Source organism: Alligator mississippiensis, chromosome 1 (genome assembly GCF_030867095.1).
Source record: "Alligator mississippiensis isolate rAllMis1 chromosome 1, rAllMis1, whole genome shotgun sequence".
Taxonomy (NCBI): Eukaryota; Metazoa; Chordata; order Crocodylia; family Alligatoridae; genus Alligator; species Alligator mississippiensis.
The window spans coordinates 147,330,772-147,352,787 of record NC_081824.1 but is presented as its reverse complement, the minus strand read 5'-3'; positions in this window follow the sequence as shown (position 1 = coordinate 147,352,787).

Sequence of the window (22,016 nt, the reverse complement as noted above, 5' to 3'; positions counted from 1 at the left end):
CAAAAAAGGGACCCTAAGGTGGGAGAGAATTTGCTAGAGAAACAGTGGGAGGATTTGAGGCAAGTTCCAGGATATATTTAGTGAAAAGCCTGGGGTAACAAAGGGAGTGGAGCATTGTATTAAAACCCGCACAGCGTGTGTCATAAGAAATCAATGGAGATGATTATCCAGGCATTTATGGCAAGTAGTGAAACAAGAAATCAGACAAATGCAACAATTAGGTATTATAGAAGAATCCCAAAGTCCATGGAGGAGCCCCTTAGTCCCTAAACCTGATGGCTCAGTAAGAATTTGTGTTGATTACAGAAAACTTAATGATGTGGCTGTTTTTGACATGTTCCCCATGCCTTAAATGGATGACATGGTAGAAAAAATAGGTCAAGCCAAATATATCTCAACAATTGATTTAACAAAAGGGTATTGGCAAATACCGATGGCAGTGCAAGACAAAGAAAAAACTGCATTTGGGACACCATGGGGGTTATTTCAGCTCAGGAGAATACTATTTGGCTTACACGGGGCAGTGGCATCATTCCAACACCTCATGGATAAAATATTAGCCCCACGTGAGTATGCATCAGAGTACACTGATGATACCATTTTTTCCGAGGATTGGGAACAACATTGTAAACGCTTAAGAGTAATATTGACAGAATTACATAGAACCAGACTAACTGCGAACCCCAGGAAGTGTGTAATGGGATGAGAAGAAACCCAGTATTTAAGTTTCCTGGTGGGTCAAGGTCCAAGGAAAGGTCCAACCAGTGGCGGATAAAATAAAAGCTATAAAAAGATATACATTACCTAGGAGCTTGAAGCAACTCTGGTCCTTTTTAGATTTCACAAATTATTACAGGCAATTTATACCAGGGTTTTTTGAACTAGTAGCCCTGCTAATGGATATGACAAAGGGGAAAAGAAATCACTTGCAGTGGTCAGGGAGAGCTCTGAGAGCCTTAAGAGAAGTAAAACAGGCCCTATATAAAAAGCCTATGCTGCATGCTCTGAATTTCCAGTAGGCATTTTATTTACAAACTGATGCATCAGGGACAGCTTTGGGAGTCATATATTCCAGAAGATACAATTGGAAGAGAGGCCAATAGCATACACCAGCAAAAAATTATCCCTAGCAGAAACTAGATACTCCACTATAGAAAGAGAGTGCCTGGCTATAAGATGGGAGAAAGAACAAATTTGTTTACTACCTGATAGGGAGGAGATTCATATTAATAACTAATCATGCACCATTGAGGTGGCTAGATACACCAAAGACAGACAATGCAAGAATAATGCGTTGGTCATTAACAGTGCATACTTTTTATTTTTTAGTAGAGTATTGACTGGGGAGCAAAAGCCAGAATGTAGATTTTTTTATGTAGAATTTATGCTGTTGACAAAGAAAGGGAGGAAGTATGTAACAGGGAGATAACAGACCCTGTTACTAAGTAAATGAGATGAAGGGAAAGAGAGCCCCATAGAACCTAAACGTGAAGGCAATCAGATGGAGTCTTCCAATGACGGCATGGCAAGAATATGAAACACCTACTACAAGTTAAGAGAGAGTTCACCGAGAATGAGTAAGAGCGGAGATAAAAGAGAAACAGCTGTGAGAAAGATGCCCCCAGAAGGAGACACGAGATAGACAGCGAGAGTGAGAGGAAGTTCGATAAAGGAAGAGAAATCTCCCTGTGTGGGGGCACAGGACGGGAAGCACCTCACTGCAGCAAGCAGTAGCTAGCAACAGCGGTGGGTGCTTACCTATATATTTATCAGAAGAAACTGAGGAGTCTCTATGGAGCAGAGGGTCAGAATGGATCCTTCCTAAAAGAGAAGAGAGAGATAAGTTGGGGGAGCTTCATTAGAAGCCAGTCACCCAAACTAAAGACTTACAGAGACTGTGCATAACCGATGCCTTCATATAATCATGGTGTTATCATGTTACTGGAGACTACACCCATTTATGGTGTTGTAAAAAGGGTTAAGATAAAAAACAACAGTGAGACTTTTTTTGTGGTTGATTTTTATTTATTCTCCCATTAAGGCATGGCAGGCGAGTGCCCAAATGAAGCAGGAGCCCAAAGGGAACCTCCTGTAACAGAGATCTACTGATGAAAGTTGCTATATAAGAGCTGGGAACAGTTATCTAGCAAATGGAGGGAACACAGTTTGAGATGTATTAACATTCATGCTTAGTTTTGATTGTACTGATTAAATGTTCATTTGCAAGCATCACTCCCTTTGCAAGGGCAGATGAACAAGATGAGACATCTCAGGAAGGAGCTCTCCAGACATTGTTAGTGGCTGGCCAATCCCAAGCATTAACAAAATCATACAGCAGGCCTTCAAAAATTGTGACATTGACTTAAAGATGATGAGATTTAAAAAAAATTAAAATCTGTTTTTTCAGCTTTTAGGCTACACATATGTTACTTTTCAAGCTTTTGGGGGCAAGAAGAAAGGAAGAAACAGAAGTGCTAGCATCTTGTGTGTGTTTTGATGAAAGCTGGGTTACTTGCTTATTTACATGAATCAGGGAGCTGTCTTTAAGAAGAAGAAAAGACAGATTCAGAACAGAATTAGGAGAGTTGGTAACACTCTTAGTCTCAGACCCCAGAGATGCAGATTAGAGGAACTCAGGAATCAGATCCAAACATTTATGAGCTTTGGGAAAGTGCTGGTCTCTTGATGGGGCCATCACAAAGCAATTTGCCCAGGTCCCTCAAGAAATACCTATGCTGTCTGCAGGAAACACAGAGCTCCCTCTGCTTCCTCCTTCCTCACAATGAAGCGGTGTTCTGGAAAGAACATGTGTACATTGTGGGGTAGGAAGGGAGTGGCCATGGGGCAACTGCAGCAGCGGTGAAATCTGAGCAATACTTTGAGCTTCCTTCTCCTGAGTCAGAGGGCACATGGGAATCCCTGAATAGAGAAAGGTCATCAGCCATGTTAGTTTTAAGTTAGGTAAAAGGTAGGGTAGAATTGCACCCTATTGAATAAGCAGCTGCACCTAATTAGTCCATGTAAGGTGCAACTCTAATCTGCTTTCCAATTCCTAAACAGGCCAGAAACAAGCCACCTCCTGTCTGTTTCTGCACTGTCACTTTTGCCAACACCTAGTTCCAAAGTCACCAGTGGTTAAATTGTGTATTAACATACTATACTACTGAGCCCTGCTTTTCAGTGGCTAAAAATGCACCTATTTGTATTTGCATAATACATTCCACTGACATCTGACACAATCAAGATTATGTCATTGTGTTGAGGAATCTGATATTAGGTTCCTGTTTATTACAGGGCCTGATTCTTATCTCACAATGATGCACAACAAGAGTAATTCTGTCAAAGTCAGTGGAGTGGTCCCTGGCTAAAAGCTCTATGACAGCAGAACCAGGATGAAAAATAATATCAGTACAAAGTCAGACTTCTGTTCCTAGTCTCACAAGAAGATAGATCCTTCACATACATTCATGTTGAGACAACATTTGACTTTTATTACATTCAATGCCATACTTTAATTTATCTCACCTTTCCCCATGATAGGAGGTGCTGGCCCAGAGAACCCAGTGCTGTAGTGTTATAGCTGTGTTATAAAGCATGAAATAAGAAACAAATTTTCTTGGTTGTGGTTGGGGACAGGAAGATGGCTGAACAATGGTATACTTCACTTACTCAAGTGGCTTACTTAAATGGTCACCATGGTTTGCTGAAGTAGCACCATGCAATTAGAACTAATTCAGTTTGCCCTTTGAAGCTGCATAGTTGGAAGAAAGACTGCTAATAATGAAAAGATCTGCTTTTGAGCATCTCAGTATATTATGAGGCACTACATTCGTGATCAGTGTATTGTGGTCTGTGAGGTTATAATAAATCCACTTGCAAAATAAAATCAAATCCAGAACCCAATCAAACTATAGAATTATTTTACCCCTGCCATGGTATTTTCAATGTGTGTCACTCTTATTGAAATCAGTGTGATGTTTGACTGTAAAAGAACTTCAGGACTGAACCAGTACAATGGTCTGTGTGTGCCCTTTTGGGAAGATTTTCTGTCAGCTTTCATGTAAGTGGAAGACAAAAGCCATGTCCTTGTAACACGTGGCTGTAGGATCTTTGTGATATATGCTTTGTTACAAGTAGTGGGAAGGACTGTGTCCTTTAGCCAAAAATTTAATTATTCATTCACTGAAAAACAAATTAATGATAGCAGTAATGGGACCTATTGCCTTGTAAGGTTAATGCTCCAAAAACAGATGTTAATATATAAAAGTAGGGCACATAGTTATTAATCGTATCACACCTGATACTTGAAGGCCATTTGTCCTGGGTTCATACAGACACTTAAGGGTATGTGTTTCAAATGTGTTAGTTCTCCAGTGCAAAAATCCTGCCTCTGGATGTGCAAGGCCAAATTCTGCTCTACTTAAGACCAGTGTAAATCCAGATTCATTGGGTCAGATCTTCACCTGCTATGAATGAGAACAAATTAATTCAAGGGAGCTATGCTCATTTACAATGGGGAGTGACAACAGAACAGTTAATATGTCTTTCTTTAGCTCTAGTTGCATGAATCTGGGCCCTGCTCCAAACTCATACTGAAGACTTCCCACAGTCCAGCTGTACATGGAAACCATGTGATCCAGGCTGGGGATGGGGAATCAAAAGTGGCTGGATAGTAATCACTCCCCAGGGTGCCATTGGGCTATAGAAATTGGTGTACCTGACCTACACTTGGTTGTTTGGCTTGGGTTGACTTCCAACTCTGACTTTTGATCCTCATTTTTATTATTATATTATATCCTGGTTTATCTCAGGATAAATGCAGCATCTGTTTGCAGCCTGAGATGCCTCCCTTCCCTAGCTTCTACCTCAGGAGTAAATTCAAGTACATTCAAGTAATTCCACTGAAAGGAATTTGAATATAAAACTAGTGTGAATGGAAACTTGAGGCATAGGAGAATAATGAGACTACAGGGCCTGACTTTTTTCTGCATAACTCCAGCTTTTTACTGATACAATAACATTAGGTAAAAGCCTCAGCCGATATAAATTCACTGAAGTGCTCCATCTTCAGCCAGATGTCTGGTTTAAAGCAGTATGGAGCTTCATGGAAATATCTGGGGGAAGATGGGGAATATACATGCCTTTAGCCCTTAAGTAATTGAAGAATCAACATGCTTATAACTAGAAGCTCAAAAAAAGGCACATAGCCATGGTCTCACTGTATTATGCAGATGTGCTTTGTGTGGGCATATCTGTGCTTAAATGTGGGTATTTGCATAGAAGGATTGATTAGATAGATGCTCCAACATCATTTCAGATGTTGTGACATGAAAGGCAATAAAATCTTGTCTATGAAAATGAGCTTCTGTTATCTATTGTCAGTGAAGCCTATCCTGTAGGTCCATGTTGCCATGCACATATGGAGGGAGCCCTTTTCATCTGCTTCTTGCTAACTGCAGAGGGACTGCACCAGTGCCTCTGTGAAGATCTGGGGGGTCCACACTTTGTAGTTGTGATTAAGAATTGCAGGGCGGTGAGGGGAACCATAGGGTTGTGTAGAGCAAGCTGAGTTGGGGGTGGGAGTTAGATCTTTTCAATGGAACCAAAAAGAAGCTTGAGATCTGTTAATTAAGGCACTTGCAGATGGTTTATGTTATAGGACACATGTGTGTGTGTCACCACATGACTGACATTCTAACTAATTAATGGACCAGCATAGGGACTTCAACCTCATGGTGGAAGGAAATGCTGAAAGGTATTCTAACAACACAATGAGAAGAGGACATGATAGAGATGAGTAAAATCCTGGGTGGGTATTATATTTTTTCAGGGAGAAGGCTGGGGCAATTGCTGGGAGACTTTTAACATTAAGGCCATACAGTGAAGCAGCATGGCCTAAAAGAGGAGGCTGGGGCATTATAAGCTTAGACCAGCTGCGTGAACTCAGACAAGTCCCTTCAGTTCCTCTCAGTTTCCCCATCTGTGAAAGGGAGGAATTGCATTTGCCCAAGTTTGTAAAATGTTTTGAGTTTAATGGAGGAAAAGTGATATATAAGTGCCAATTATTTTAGATAAAAAGGAATCCCCTTGATTTCATCTAAAGGCACCACATTTTGTGGATGGGCTTCAGCTTAGAACCATAGTCACATCTTGTACTGTTTACACAGTGTAGCTTCACTCCTAGATAGGATCCTGACATTATACTCATCACCTATGGAGATATCTCAAGAACAGATCCTGTCCCCAGATGCTGATCTTATGCCAGTCATCCATGTCTTTGTCCTCTGCTGACTAGCTAACAAATGTTGTACCTGGAGTTTACTGTGAAGGCCAAACAGAAGCTGCAGAATGAAGCTGTCTGGTTTTGGGCAAAGTGAGATGGTGGCAGCAGAAGACATCAGTGCTCTTCCACCCCTCCTTTCTGAACCCACTTTCCTCCCCTGAACAGTTTGCTCACAGTACCTCTGTGGACAGGGTCCCTGAGCACTGTGTGGCACTAGATTGTAGCCACTGAGCCAAAGCATAACAAGGAACGTTGAATGGCACTCACAGCAAAAAACAGCAATGCAAGGGCTGAGCAGTTTCAAAGGAGAGAGGGGGGCCGAGATGAACTTACAGCTCCATTCACCACACTTTAGCATGGCTGTCCTCTCTGTCCACAGTATCAAGGCTCACTAGGACCCCAGCTAGAGGACAGTCTCCCTTAGGTCATCCTCAGTCACATCCCAGACTCTCCCAAGGATGCAGGCTGCCAGCCAGGCCCTGGGTACTGTTGCAGATTCTGGTGCCATACAGAAGTTTGGAATAGCCAAGCTGCCTCAGTGACCAGCCCTTTTTCTCTTTGACCCATTTCCCCAGACCATGTAGCTAACTCACCCAATGGTGGGGCTTGATGAAGATTCAAGATCTCACTGCTGGAATTCAGTCCCATCAGTAGTATGTCATAGCAGCAACTTGGATATGGATGAACCTCTTGGCCTGTAATTGGCTGATGGCTCCAGCACAGTTTAACCTAATTTCAGTGGGATTTTTTTTTGTTGGTAGTCCTATGAGATGGCTGGGGCTTTAAACATTATAGGGGGTTCTTTTTTTTTTGCTTACTAATTAAAATGCATGAATCGTCCCACTGAAATCAGTGGAGCTACTTGTGAAGTAATGGGTTTACTATACAACCTTGAACTTATTTTATAACACTTGAAACTAAGTCTATGTAAGCTGCACTTTTGTACCTCAAATTCTTTCTTGATCATTGTGGGCAATACCAGCATCCTGCCTGTCACTCAGGTCCATAAGCCAAGCATTATCTCCGACTTGGACTTCTCTCCTTCTAGTTGCTTACATCTAGGCTGTCTCTAAATCTCAGAATCAGAGAAACATAGACCTCCAGAGATCATCAAGTTCAAGCCCCTACCCTGAGATAGGATCAAATACACCTAGACTATTTCTAACAGATCATAGAAAATTAGGTTTTGGAGGGACTTTAGGAGATTATCTAGTCCAGCCTCCTGTTCAAAGCAGGACTGTCCCCAATTATATCAGATATTTGTTCTGTTCCAGGGTTTTACCATCCTTACTGTTAAAAGATATTCCTAATATCCAACCTAAATCAATGCTGCCCATTAAGATGATTTTTTGTGGTTCCTGAACCCAATGTAGAGAATAATTGATTACTGTCCTCTTTATAATAAAACTGACACACTGACCTTTATTCATGCCACCCCACTCCTTAAAATTTGTCTCATTTCTAGAAATAAACCCATTTCCTCCACCCTTTCCTCAGAGGCACATTCCTCTTCATATGCACATTTTCTAAACTTCTGGTAATTTTTATTGTCTCCTCTGGACTCCTTCCAATTGGTTTACATCTTTCTTGAAGTGTGCTCCAAACTGGACCCAGTAGTTCAGCTGAGGCCTCACCAGTACTGAGTGGATTGAAATAATTACTTTCTATGTTATACAGATAATACTTCCATTAATTCTTCCTAGAATGAGATTGGAGAGGGGGGTTGTTTTGTTTTTTGAAGCGGCATCACACTGCTGACTCATATTAAGTTCATGATCAATTTAACATCATAAGAATTCACTCACCAACTGATCTTTCTTGTCCATGCTGCTGCCAAGGCAGGTGCTCCACATTTTGCATTTGTGCATTTGATTTTTTTTAGCTTAAGTGAAGCACTTTTGATACCTGTCTTTATTTAATTTCATCTTGTTGATTTCCGACCATCTTTCCAATTTGTCAAGATCATTTTGAATTCTGACCTTGTCGGCCAAAGTGCTTGCCATGCCCTTAGCCTGGTGTCATCTGCAAATCATATGAATGTCATCTCTGTTCCATCACCCCAAGTCATTAGGGATAATATTGAATAGAACTGGGTCCTGGACAGACCCCTGCAGGACCCCACTTGAAATTCCCTTTCAGTGTAACAATGAATTATTGCTAACCATTTGCTGAAAGTGATTTTTCAGCCAGTTGTACACTCACCTTATGTTGATTAGGTCTAGACCATATTTCCCTAACTTGCTTACAAGTATGTCATGTGGAGCAGTGTCAAAAGTCATATTAAAATTCAGATATAGCACATTAACTGCTCTCTTTTATCTAAACCAGTTATCCTGTCGAAGATTCTTTCTGCCTTTAGGATAGAGCCTTTGGGTATGTACAGCTGCTACACTGGGGTTAGGTCAATTTAAATGCCCATGTGTGCAACCATTCAGGAGGCTTAAATTGGGAAAAAATGGTGGGTCTGATCTAAATTAGATCACCTGAGGAATGAACTAATTTAGAACGGCAATACCTTAACCAGATTTACTGAATGCCTGTATGCACTTGGATTGCAGCCCCAGAGCTAGGAAAGCCCAACCACTTGTCCCAGCCCCATAGCTGTGCTCTTTCTATGCCCTATCCCCTCCAACCCTGACCCAGTTATTTTTAGACCCCTGACTCCTACCAGATGGACAACCCCCCACCCCTGCAGACCACCCCCCTCCCCCTCTGTCGCCCGCCCCACAATAGACCTGCCAGCTCTCCCCGCAGATCCAAGGGGCCTGGTTGGACCCACTACCTCAACCCTGATCCTGCCAACTTCTCCCCTCATACTGAGTTACTTAAACCAGGATCCCTGCACAGGTCCCGGCACCAGCAAACAGCTGCACGTGCCATCCTGAGTCTACACATGCCGTTCCTTAAAGCAAGCTGCGTGAGCACAGGCCAAGGGTGGTGAATATCTATACGCACCCTTTCCTGTCTATTTACTCAGCTGCAACCTGTCTCCAGACCCTGGTCATCTTGGATCTTGATTATTGCTACATCTTTTCCTCTAGCTTAGCAAACAGAGTCTTGTCCTGCCCATACCAAGCTGGGATACAGCTGCAAATGATTTTCTTAGCTGTTGCTTTGACCAAGTCACCCTTCTTTTTTCATGCCTCCACTGGCTTTAAACAAAAGCAGAAGGTTTAAACAAAAAGCTGCTTGCTTTCACTTACATGGCCTACCCCTAAACTACCTATCGTCTATCATCCCCTTCTGAGAGATCAATTCCCACCTCTGATCAGCCCAGGATGCCAGCCTCCATCTCCCAGGAGTTAAATTTTAAAACAAGGCCCTTTGTGCTTTTTCCCATGCTGTCCCTCACTCTTGGAGGAAGCTCCACAGAAATGCCCACAAAACTCACACAATACTGTTCTTCAAAACCCTCCTTTGAACTCTTCGTTTTCATGATGTCTCTGATGATGAGCTTGGCAACAGGCTTCTGGGCTGAGACCACTGCCTATCTTCTTGACCAGTGTTATCTCATTTCCTTGTGTTCCACCCTCTGTTTTTGTCCTCCTGTTGTCTGTCTCATGCTTAGACTATACGCTCTGTGAGGCAGGGATCATCTTTTCATGCTGTGTTTGTTCAGGGCCTAATACAATGGAGTCCTGGTCCAGGCCCAGGACAGTACAAGTAAATCATAGCTATACAATTTTAGTTATAGGTTAGATTTTAGTTATAAGTTTAGATTTTTAACTAGTGTATAGTGATGTTCCTCCACTGAAACTGGTACACTTATGCTAGTTTATACCAGATAAGGAACTGGTCAAAAATTCAATGTGGATAAGGGGAGAAACATACATGGAGGCCCCCTCTCTCCATATGGATCTCTGTGGGATGACCCAGCTGCACTCTGATATAGCTTTACTCCCATGTCTATATCATTTAAGATGATTAAGTACTTCAGAAGTTTTGGAAGCCATGGCTTGGTGTGCCTCTTTCGCCATCATCTGTTGTTTTACTCTGGGAATTCAGGGAGAGGCACTCGGTAGCAATAGGAACACAACCCAGCAATGAGTATCTTAAAATAGTACTTTTTTATTACACAGAGATATTTTAAGAAAGTTAGAACAATGCAACCTACAATTTATCCTGCCATTGATCTTGCAGCAAACCGCACAAATATGTTTTACATTTAAAATATTCATAATCCAGTGAAATCATACCATTGTCTCTGTGATTAGCAGGGATAAAAAAAACAGGATGGCAGTAACAATTGTGTATTTTATCTTAATTTACAAAGAAAACAACTCAAGACAGAAAAGAAAACAAAAAACCAAAACAAAACAATCTCCCCCCCACTCCCCTTCAGATTAACTAACTAACAGTAACCCTAAATTATTGGGTAAGATTTGCTGGAATGTAAGCCTACAAATCCATAGAAGCAAGCACAGATTAACAACTGAACTAGACTGTCAGGTATGTATGAGGCTGTTGCTCCTACAGTATCTAAACATTTCACAATCTTGCAATATTCGGTGGCATAGCTTGAGGTGGGCAAGTGGGGCATGGTCCCCAGGCACTGGTGTGGAGTGGACACCAGAATGCTCCTGGGGCTGTGGGAGGAGGTGTTAGTGCAGCCAGTGGCTAGGTTGTTAACAGACCTGCTACCTGGTGTTGCTCTCCCCCTACTGCAGCTGCCGGCCTCTTCATTGCCATATTTACATTTGTCAGTCTCCCATGATGACAAAATTCAGCGGTGGCTGCGGTAGGCATGCATGGGAAGGTCCTTCAGTCAGTGGCTGTTGTGTTAAGTCTGTGCTAACATCTCCCATGTACCGCTGCCAGTGCCATAGCAAGGGTGGGGGTGAGTGGGGTGACCACCTTGGGCACCGAAGCGAAGTGGCACCAACAGGTACTGCCCAGCTGGGGCAGGGTGCAGGATGGAGCCATGAGCAGCTCCTTGGGGCAGGGATTGTGGGGGGGGACTCCTGCCTCTTCGTGCACTCCCAGGCAAGCATGGTGGGGCTGTGTGATCCCCAGATCTTTGCGTGGGGTGAGGGCAAGCTGCCGCTGTGGCCTTTGCCCCGGGTGCCAAACTTTGTTGGTGTGGCACTGCCTGCAGTAGCACCTGCCCCTGCAGCAATGTGAGGGTTTCTCAAGTCTTGCTGCCACCGTTCCTGACCCCCGCAGCAGTTCTTTATGGAGGATAAGGTGTATGAGGCAGACTATCCTTGGGACTGGCCATAGCAACACTTCCCCCTGCATCAGGTTTGGCCCAGAGTGTAAATATTACCCGCTATGTCTCTGGTAGTATGTATATTTTAATCTTCTATAAGGTTATGCATAGGGAAAAGATGGTCCCTACAGGGATTTTTGAAAGCACCAATCAAGTTAAGCACCTTTGGGGCCAGATCCACAAAGGAGCTTAGGCTTGGGGACATGGAGTATGCTTAAACCTAAATGTTACATGCTTGGCTCCAGAAGCAGGATTCATAAACTCAGTTTACGTTTCCTTTACATTAAAAAAGGAGAGTTGCTGCTTAGAACTGGGATTCACAATGCTCAGTTTGCAACATAGGAGAGTGCAGAAGCCCAAGGCAAAGCCTGCAGCCAATTGGAAATACTGAAGATGAGGTGAGTCTGAAATCCTGCCTCTCCTCTTGACTTAGGCATCTGCCTGCAGCCTTGATTTAAGTATGTGTAAGAGCTTGGGGCTCACAGTTTGAAACCTCCACCTAGATGCAGGAGGCAGTCCTCTCCTTATTTGCAGGCTGCTGGCTCACTCTTTTCTTTTAAAACAGTTGGGGATACCAGCAGCCATCTATTATACAGCAGACTAATAGTTAGGGCACTTATCCAGGCAGTGGGTGATCTTGGTTCTAGTCTTCCTCAGCCATGGGGAATTCAAATGCTTGTCTCCCATCTGCTAGAAGCACGCCTTAACCTCCAGGCTAGACTGGGAGACAATTACTTACCACCCCTCCTGTTGAATCTGAGCCACTCTGTCAGCAAGCATGCAAGAATGCTAGAGGCAGAATGAGAAAGAGGGTGAATGACTGATGAGCACATCGCTGAAGGGAAACGGGAAGGAGTCTCAACAGTTTACATTAAAGGGTCATTGGATTAAGTGCATAAGCAGGAACCATAAGCCAAGACTCCTTTCTTCTGGGTGAAGGGCCTCACCACTATGCTGTGCAGTTCTGCTTGGTTTTGTTCTGCTCCTTCTCTCTCTCTCCCAGCCCCACGATTTTTGCCCTTTTGGTTGTATAGTGGCCTAGCTTGAAAAGACCTAGCTTGAAAGGGTCAGGCAGAGAGTGCCTTCAGCTTACCCTTGCCTCCAGTCTGGTGGTCAGGCATTCTGCTAACTGGTGGGGACTCTGCTTTGAAACCCTCAGGCTGAGGAGGGCTGAAACCTCAGGACTCCAATTGCCTGTATAAGTGATCTAACCACTAGACCAAGGATGTTAAAGATATGGCCTGTGGCCTGGATTTAGTGCCATAGCAAGGGTGGGGGTGAGCAGGGTGACTTCCCCAGGCACTGAAACAAAGGGGTGCCACGGGGCGTGGGATGGAGTCACGAGTGGCTGGTTTGGGGGGGCATGGGGACAGGGGGAGGGTGGTTTCTGCCGCTGCATGCACTCCTGGGAAAGCGTAAGGGGAGTGGGGGGGGCGGGGGGGTGTGTCTCCCAGATCTGTGCGTGGGGCGAGGGCAGGCTGCTGCTGCAGGCTTTGCCCCGGGCACCCAACTTCATTGCTATGGCACTGCCTGGATTGAACCCACACAGCCCCATCATCCAGACTCCCGTGCTGCCCCTGGGTCTGGAACTGACACACACACCACACAGAGTGCATGCCAGACCAACCCTGCACGCAGGATACACAGTGCCCACTGTGGCTGGCCCAGGATCCATGCTGCATGTGGTGCCTGCTGTGGCTGCTCTGGGGTGGGCGCAGCATGCAGCATGGGTGCATGCAGCATGCCTAATGGATCAGGCCTCTCAGGGCTCTTCACTGCAGAGGTGCCTAACTGGTGAATCCCAAATGGCTCTCAGTATGAGAGAGGCATCTTAAATGCTGAGTTCAACCAAAATAGTGCCTCTGGGCATAAGTGATAGGCACCTAAACTAGTTTTCCGGGCAAATTTTCAGTATCTGGAAGGGCACCTAAGGTGGGTGAAGGGAGAAGACAGCTTTCTGTGAAATCACTCTTGTGGACTTAGGTGCCTGAGTTCTGCCTTAGTTCCACTTTAGGTACCTAAGTCCCTTTGTGAATCTAGTCTCTAACCATCAACTTCAAGGAGCCTAGCTGCATCTATATGCAGCTATATACATTTGAAAAATCTGGCACAGGTCCTTAAAGGATACCAGTGCCTAACTGCCACTGAGATCAGTGAGAGTTAGGCACGTGAGGTCATACAGAAAGTTTGAAGCAGAATAAAGAATTGAAACCAACTCTCTCAAACCACAGGCTGACTATGCAACCATTGGGCTATACCGAACCTGCAAACAGCTCACTCAATATGCAAATGACTAGAACTGGTTGGACATTTAAAACTCTTCTTTTTAAAACTTTGAAGATAACTCTGTTCCTCCATCTGATAAATTGGCCTGATTTTTTTCTGAAATTTTCTTTTGAATTTTTTAATTGGCATTATTTTTAAAAACTGAGAATGCAAAATCATTCTATTTTGAAAGCTAACACTTTCATTTTCAAAAATATTTAACATTGTAAGATCCTACCAAGTGACACAAGCAAAACTGGCAGGGAAAAAAAACCCTCTAAAAATGAAAAGCAAAACCATTAATGGGAACAAAAATGGAAAATTATAACTAAGTACTGAACTCTGATATATGAAAAATGAAAGGAAATGTTCAAGAAATATAAATGTTTTTTTTTCTGAAAAGTTTCGTTTTCAACAATTGCCAAACACTGTTTGCAGAAAGCTGAGGTTGTTTAGGGAAGAGAGACCCAAGTTAAGCACTCGCAAAAATTATGAAGGATGCTCTGAAATCTGGTCAGTCCTTCCTTTTAACCCTGATCCACAACACAAGAATAAGGTCTCTGTGAAATAAAGGGTTTGTACATAGCTAACCTCAGTTAAAGGAGGAAAATAGTGATGAAAAAGAACATCGGCAGACAAGGTTCTTTGGGTAAATGTGATATCTTTTATTAGATCAACTAAATAGTTGGAAAAATTGTTCTTTGGAAGCTTTTGGGCACAAACACCCTTCTTCGGGCATCGGGAAAGAACCTTGTCTGCCTATGTCCTTAGACTAATGTGGCTACAACCTACACCCTGGGAAAAGAACATTTCAAAGTCTCTTAAGTGACATAGGAGTCTAAGTCCCAATGACCTTTAATGACACTTAAGACTAAGTGCTTAAGGACCAGAGGCCAGATTCTAATTGGTCTCTCAGGATATGCCTATACAAATGGTGTCAAACTCATCCCAAGCCCCAAACTAGATCTAAACCACAGGGACTCTTCTTGGGCTGGATCTACAGGGCCAGTGGCAGCTGTGGCAGATCTGTGGGCAGTGACAGAGATCCACATTTGCATGGCAGCATGGGTTTGTGTTTGGGCAGCAGCAGGGGTCTGGGGCCAGTGGTAGGAATCAGGTACTGACAGGGTAAGCCACAACTATATTTGCACAGTTTTTGCAACCGGTGGCCATGCCTATTGGAGCCCGGGGACCCTGAATTTTGCGGCAGGCCATGTTCCACTAACCTTTCCCTCAGCTTCTGGTAGCCTACTAGAGTGCTAGCAGGCTGGATAGAATGGTTCATGGGCTGGAGCCAGGCTGTGTGCTCTTTTCTTGACACCCCAAGTCTACTCAGTATCACTGGTGGCTCCAGGGAGCACTGCTTTTTGAGCACACCCCATTTACCCACTCCTGCTTGTGTTTGCCAAGCTAGAAATGAGGTGGTGAAGTGCCAATGAGGGTGCCCCTTGCCATTGCTTTGGAGCTGTCTGTCTGTAGCATGCTTGGGAGTATCAGTGAAGACATCCTCTGTGTGGCTTCACCACCTAATTTGTGCACATAGAGGGTGCATTTAAATGAGCACGTACATGAGGTATGCAGTGCTGCAGACCCGTCTGTGGTGCCACACACATCACACATGCAGGCATTCTTCCCTGTGCTGCTAATTTGCAGTGCGGGGGGTGTATTTTGACAGTGCGAGTGCCAAGAAAATCCATGCCTAAAAAAAGCAGGGTGGTGTACATGGTGGCACCGTGCACCACCCAAAACTGGAGCCTGGCTAGCCAGAGCCATACTGCAGCTGCTGGCCAGGCTCTCTGCTGCTGGATCACCACAGCTGGAGCCCCTGGAGCCCCCCACCACCCCCAGGTAAGGTTGCTAGAGCCAGCCCATGTGCTGGCCTCAGCCTCCCCTACCCCACTCAGGGGAACATGCCGTGCACCAGAGTGCATGTGTACAGGCATTCCCCAGGGGCAAGTAGCAGTGGCACATATTGTGCCGCTGCTGTTTGTCCCCAGGGAAACCCACGTTTCTGCTCATGGGGACATCCAGGAGATGCAAGAGGGAGTATTTGCATGGGTGTTCTCCAGGGGCATGAGGACCATAGTGCAGATGTACCTCAAAATGCCTAAGCCAGACTGAGTCAAGTGTTAGACATCTAAGCCATGAAGAGTGATCTTCATTAACCTACTCAGCAGTCACAAAACCATGTAGGTGTCTTGTTTCATGATGTTCTCTCATGTTGGCCTGAAAGGGTCCTGAGGCCTGGACTTGGAGTACTGTGCATACCTAGAAGTGACCCAGACAGGCCACCTTAGTACCTCACCGCCCACTAAACAACTTTATGATCCAAATTGGTGATGGGAACTACCTAGATTTTGCCTGAGTTCCCCATGTCCTTAAGCAGGGACAGAGCATGGCAAGCGATTGCCTCATGGTTAAGCATCAGTATTGTTGTTCTTAGTGTCGGTGATGCTCACCTTTTGCACAGTAAATGAATGGCAAGAGCACTTATTAGGAAAGTGGGCTTACAGGTCATTCTCACTCTGTGCAAATTCAGATCCCTCTTCCCCGTTACCAGGACAGCAGCAGGGTAAGGGAGGCAGCAGGTTCACTTGCACTTCACCTGTTGAAGATGGAGCTGGGCATCAGTTTTGCCATGCCTAATTGTCTTTTAGGATCTGGGCTGAGCTGCCTTAGTAGGAGCTAAAACTTAAATACCAGCTGAGCCTAGACAACTTGCTGAAAATGTGACTTAGGCTTCTAAACCACTTGGGGGCTTTTGAAAATTGTTCCCGTTGTTTTTATAGACAAATAGTAATAACAACCAGTGGTCTGCCACACTGCTTTCTCATTTATTGGGGATGACCTTTGGTAAAAAAATTATTAATCTGATGTTAACTAGAAAGACACATCCTCATTTTTACTGGCACACCATTTCCTTTAATTTGTTATCATAAAGATTATCCAGCTTAAGATCATTAGAGAGTATCGATCAAAAGAACTGAAAAATCCCCATCAAATTGTTTCCTGGGGAAATCACAAGGGTTTGTGAGTTCATTCTAACAAAAATTCCCAGTCATGCAGCGTATTGTCCTGTCATAAGATACTTCTGTAATTTACTTGCAGTTTTTCTTCTTATCATCTTAAGTCATGAGAGGGAGAGAGAATGCACACGAGCTTTTCTGCTTTAAGTCACATTTAAGAACAGAATATGTCATGGTCCAGAAAATTTAGCTGAATCAACAAGGATCTGCAGAGTCTTTCACAGAAAACATACAAACTTTGGCCCCAATTCAGTGTGATTTGCTGTGTGAAACCCTTTGTTTAGTTAGAATGGTTGCTGTCCATTCATGCCCAGTGGTATATCCTACTGCATTGCATTGCAGGATAGAAGCACCTTTCTACTTCTGCACTGATCTGCATGCATATTTTTATAACCGATTTAGCTTTTAAATGGGTGTGTCTACACACCACCATTACTGAGCAGTAAACGTTTTGGTGTCTACGTGTGCACTCCTATTAGGGTGCACAAAACTACTAAACTCCTCAATAGGGTAATGCTTGTAAAATACTTGTAAGTACTTGTAAAATACTACCCTGCTGCAGAGGGTTTTTTTGGTATGAAGCAGCACACATGTAGATGATTCCCTGGCTGATTGAGGTACAGGGTGCTTCAAGTGTGGGGCTAGCTAGCAGGCAGCCTCCACACTGAAGCACCCTTGTGCCTCAGCCAGTCCCTTGGCTTCATGTGGAGCCCAGTCGGAGCAGCCCTGACTTGGTAGGCTGACCTTGCCCCCCGCCCCAGTCCCCTGCCAAACTGGGCTGCTCCAATCAAGCTCCACACGCTGTGCACAAATAAACTCTGGAGTAATATGGTCCAGAATTTTTTGCTCCCAGAAGCACATTCAAATGGCACGCCTGGGAGCAAAAACTCCAGACCAATAAGCTCCCGAGTTTATTTGTGCGCATTAATTGCACATGTAGATGTGCCCAATGTGTACTTCAATGTGTATATTGTAGCCCTCCTGGCTCTTACAAGATATTTTTGTGCCATGGGTGACAGGTAACTGAGACATAATGATTAAGTGCCTAATTTTCAAAATGACTTCATCATCTGCCATTCCTTAGTTTGGCATGTAAAGGAAAGGCCAGGTTTGCAAAAGTCCTCACTACTCATCTATACCAATGACAATTTTGCTTCACTGGCAGCAATGGGAAACGCTGGGCACTTTTGAAAGGTAAGCCATTCCACTTAGATGTTGGGCGATGAACTCTTATTGAAAATCTAGTCTCAGGTGACGTACTGAAGATTACAGTTAGTGTTGCCATTTCTCATAGTTGTATTTACTGTTTCACAATATGTGATTTTTTTCTAATAAAGCCCCAGCTCCTATAGAAAAGTGATGACATGGGAATTATGTTAATTATAGAAAAATAATTTTGGAGAAAAGCTTAAAAACATCGTTCAAGTGCACCCCAAAAATTCAAATTCCCAAAGGCAATTAAGAAGAATTTCAAAGGGCATCATTATTTTTCCTTTTAAAACTTATTTTTATAAAGCTGTCTCAGGGTTTGGGGCTCCTGACTGTGGAATGCTTCGGACTGGCAATACTGCCCTTGGAGGTCAACAGCAGATCTGGAGTTTGATTCAAGATCTTCTGCAGCTCAGTCCAGTCCCAGCCTGGATGGCACAAAGTGTGGTACTCTTTGGATAGTCATGCTATCAGGCTTAATAGTGAGCGAGGGGAGTGAGAGAGCAAGCTGGGTTTGCCTGGGACTGCTATCATGCTGTAGCTGATTTCAACCTCAGTGCTAGAGAAATAACGTTAACAGCTGATTCTCAAATGTCACCTCTGTTACAAAAGGTGGCAGTGCCATGTTTTTCATGCCTTCAAGACTTAAATGGTGAAAACACTGGCACGTTATTGGATGGCATATCAGGGGGGTTATCTTTCTGTGGTTTTCCCATTCACAATAAAAGGATGAAAAGCTATTATTTGGGCAGGAAATCATAAGAAACCAAGGCGTATACAATCAGACAACCCACACAGACTCCATTAGGAAGGAATTAAGGATAAGTTAATATATATATATTTTTAACCCATTGACCCATAGTGGTATTCTTGAATCAACTGTTACTTACTAGGACTGAAGTGTCATTAATTTGTGACACCTTAGCATGACATTTCATTGAAAGATCTCACATTTCTACTCAGTTCTGGTGCCTGTCAGTACCTCACAGGTTTGGCATATGCATGCAGGTGCCAGATTGATTCAGACAAGCACATGTTAGCTTCGAGAGGAAAAATAAATAAATAAATAAATGTAGGGGCATTTTCAGGTTTCTTTTGTTGTGCAGGATTTTTATTAATACAATGTTGGATCTCCCTAGCTAGCTGCAGTTGTCATGTCAGTTGTATTAGTCATCAAATCATTTGCCTGTGTTAGGCAATAGGGAGAAAAAGTAACAGATCTGCCAGTAGGAATACAGATTAGATGCTGCTAATTCCAGCCAAAACATTTAGCTCTTAGGTCCTGAATGAAATGCATGACAGGGACACACAGTGAGTCACTAATAAGTTGTCAGATAAAAATTCCTTTATATGATGGTAGAAGCTGGGTGAAAGTCTGCCCCTGTTGAAGTCAATAGAAAAACATCCATTGACTTCAGTGAGGCCAAGATTGCACCTATGTCAGTCTGATAGCCTTTAGGAAAAAATCCATCCCCTTGCTCCCATAGCCAACTACCTTTTAACATAATTAAAGGAATTGTGTTTTTAGTTCTCTGGAGGACAATAATACTATCTCACTTTGCTCAACAGTGCCCTCCTCTGGCAGGTTAGGGGGTGATACCAATATATCCTGAAGAGAGCCTTAACTAGTTCCTATCAGAAAAAGCAATGGCTGTGCCAGATGGACTGTCAGGTAGGATGGTGTAAAGCAGGGGAAGGAAGAGATGGTCCTCAGGTCATTGAGATGGGTACATAGGAGCCCAGAGGAAGAAGGAAGAAACGGTTCAACATCTTATCAATTCCAGGCCTTTAACGTTACTATGGCTAAGGGTCTGTCCACATTTCCATGACAAATCCTCATTGCCCTGGATTTACACCTCAACTATTTCTCAGTTTCCTCTGCCTGATCCTGGCTTACAGTGCCCATGATGTGATTAAATGTTGGGGTCCAATTCTGCAGCCTTTCTTCAGGCCACATGCAAACTAAAGATATTAGAAGTTCAGCTGGCAACAAGCCAACAGGATGGGGCTTGCCATTTTCAATCCTTCACCTTAAAAATTAACAAAGCAGTGAATCTGTGTCTGGGGGGTGGGGAAGGGAGCTTTGCAATTTTGATCAGAAATTGCAAAGGAGCCCCAAACCCTGAGACAACTTTATATCAGATTTAGGTCCTTTTTCATGCTCAGTTCAGTCATAGCTGGATCTGACTGAGTTTTAAAACTCAGATGTCTGGTCTCTGTCCAACTCCCAGTGGACAGGTGTCTGCATTAGAAAAAGCACCACCACAGCTGGCACTAATTGGCAACCCTGTTGGCAGAGAGGCCAAGCACTGAACCAGCTTGGAGACTGAAATACCCTCTCACCCACAACAGTTGCTGTGCCAGGAGGGAGGCATGGTGACAGGGTAATGTGGAGGAAGCCTGCATTGCCAATGCCTTTGGGAATATTCAGAGACAGGACTGCAGTCTCCAAGGTTGCCCATCTGGTACTTTTCAGCCTCACCAATTCCACAAGTAGCATTTATTTAGGTTTAAATCTTTCAGGCCTTTGATCTCTTGTATGGTCTGAACCCCTTTGGGGGTTGGAATTTGATTTCTTTCTTTCCTTTCCTTTCTTTCTTCTTTTTTTTTTTTTAGGACAGGCTGGTATCCTCAAGTTTACAATAGTCATTTTTGTAGCTTTTTTCTTTTTAACCGTGTGCATTTCCCCACCTGTTCCCACAACAGACACAAAGTTTATCTACAAAGAAGATGCCTGTCAGGTAAAGCTGCTGGTAGTTTAAAGAGAGGACTTAAAAACAATGGGCCGAGTAAAGCATGCAGACAGATGAATCCCCATCCCATTCAAACTGCCTCTTGTCCAAGAACACTTTGAACCTACAGTGATTATGGATCTCCGTGCTTACTTAAATTACTCCTGCCCTCATTAGAGCTGTGCAAAATGACCATTTTCCACTTCATGAGTTGTCACACTTGAAAGCAGATGAGCTTGAGTGTGTTCATATTTGCATTTTTGTGCTACAGATAATAAATAATAAGAGTGATAATTAATATTCATTACTTGCCTTCAGCACAAAATGTCATCAGTTATAAAAGCAAGCTCAGTTCCTTTGATATCAGAAAATAATGAAACTTCATTTTTTTCTGAAACAAAATCATAAATATGGGGCAGTGTGTTCAAGCCTGAAGTGCACCATGTTCATGGAAAAACACCATTTTACCTGTAAATTTGCTTTTTAATTGTTAAGCAATCTGAGGTGAAAAAAAAAAAATCCTACTTTTATGAACTCAAGGGATATCGTCATGTGTTTATACAACACTAAATTATGATGGTCTTTTTTATTGTATAGTATAGTACTGTATTAGATGCAATGGGAATATGCATTATTATTTCAGAAACAGTTTATTGGAAAAGTAGAATAACATCCACAGATGCATCTAAATCTGACATCTTTGCAGGTATTAGAACTTATTCTGTTACAAACATATTTTTGACCAGTGCCATCACAAATATGAATATGTGCTGTTTCTCAGGGAGGGAGATTTCAAAAGATCAAAGAGCTGTTCGACATACATGTCAGTGAGAGCTGGGTCCCTAACTCTTGTTTGTGCCTTGAAAAATCTCTCTTTCCTTTTTTCCACTCTGAAGACTGAGCTTTATTTAAAACAACAACAGCACAAACTCAATACACACATGCTAAATGAAATTTAAAAAAATGCACCCATCATCTAACTCGCTTGATGTCAATGGAGTTACACCAGAGAAAATTGAGCTGCTTAGTTTCGTTGGAAAAACTTGTGAACAATGCACTGGGAGAGTAGGAAAACTAGGTATGTGTGTAATATTCTTGAAAGGTTTAAATTGCTGCCTGGCGATGTAAACTTTTGTACCTCTTTCATGTCTGCAAAGGTTAATCTCTCTCTGTCCCTCTCTTTTCATATGTATGAAGGCAAGGAGATTTATAGATCAGCAATCTATAAACTGGACCCTGGTGTATGGGGAAACCTAACTAGTACAGGCCTAAGGCAGCTGCTGCTGTTACTG